A 1,322-nucleotide genomic window follows, 5' to 3' on the forward strand; every position below is an offset into this window, starting at 1 on the left:
TCAATGCCAATGTGAAAGATGAATATGTGATGGAGATTCAGGCAAGAAGAGGGAGAGTGGTACAATACTGCACAACAGGAGATGCAGCAGCTGTGATAGGTATGCGCAGTCCACCCTACCATTCCCCATCACCCTGAGAAATGCCCTCTTGATGTCTTTGTTCCTCAGACTGTAGACCACGGGGTTGAGCAAGGCAGTGAAGGCATTGTAAAAGAGTGAGATCTGCTTGTCTCTCTCAGGGGAGTAGCTGGAGTTGGGCCTCATGTAGATGTAAGAGGCTGGACCATAGAAGAATGTGACCACAGTCAGGTGGGAGGCACAGGTAGAGAAAGCCTTGCAGCGGGCCTGGGTGGACTTGATCTTGAGAATTGCCTTTGCAATGTGAACATAGGAGGCCACTATGAGGGAAATTGGAGTGAGAACAACAAAAACACTCAAGACCAGGTCCACCATCTCAATGATGTGGGTATCCATACATGCCAGGCTACGCACTGAAGGACCTTCACAAAAGTAATGGTTGACCTTGTTAGGCCCACAATATGGCAGACTCATGGTGAAGAAAGTATGCAGGACAGAAAAGAAAAAAACAGAGATCCAAGACCCAGCTGCCAACTGTATGCACAGTCCTCACTTGAGGATGGAAGTATAACGAAGTGGGTGGCAAATGGCCACATATCTGTCATAAGCCACGACAACAAAGAAGGTACACTCAGTTATACCCAGGGCTCCAAATACATACACCTGCAGCCAGCAGCCAGCAAAGGAGATGGTCTGAGAGTGAGCAAGAAGATGCACCAACATCTGGGGCATGGTGGTGGAGACATAGCACATACCTAACATGGCAAGTTTACAGAGGAAGAAGTACATGGGCGTGTACAGCTGTGTGTCCATGCAGACCAGCATGATGATGAGCCCATTGCCCATGACTGCGCTCAGGTAGATGAGAAGGAACACAGTGAAGAGGATGCTGTTGGTTGTGGGGTCACTGGAGAAGCCAAGTCAGGATGAACTCAAAAACCCAGCTTTGGTTCTGCCCTGAAATCATCCGCATTGTGGGTCCTGTAAAAGAACCATATTTATCTACATGTCACTTCATAATTGCCAACTATAGAAGCAGATAGAGAAGGCATATGCTGGAGAAATGGCTGAGTTTAAGAGCGCTGACTTCTATTCCAGTGGTCCAGACAGCTGTCTGTGACTCCAGTTCCAGGGGATCTGACTCCCTCTTCTTCATCCACAGTCCAGGTATACATACTGTGCACAGACATGCAGGAAGACAAAAATACATATACATAAAATAAAAATATACTTTTTAATTCAGA

The 1,322-nt window shown here is 47.0% G+C and overlaps 1 pseudogene; it reads right to left on the minus strand.

The window, feature by feature from the left end:
• On the minus strand, positions 1-1,051 carry LOC127225077 (olfactory receptor 2A12-like; annotated as a pseudogene).
• Positions 1,052-1,322: the final 271 nt, after the last annotated feature.

The sequence above is a fragment of the Phodopus roborovskii genome, unplaced genomic scaffold (genome assembly GCF_943737965.1).
Source record: "Phodopus roborovskii unplaced genomic scaffold, PHOROB, whole genome shotgun sequence".
Lineage (NCBI taxonomy): Eukaryota > Metazoa > Chordata > Mammalia > Rodentia > Cricetidae > Phodopus > Phodopus roborovskii.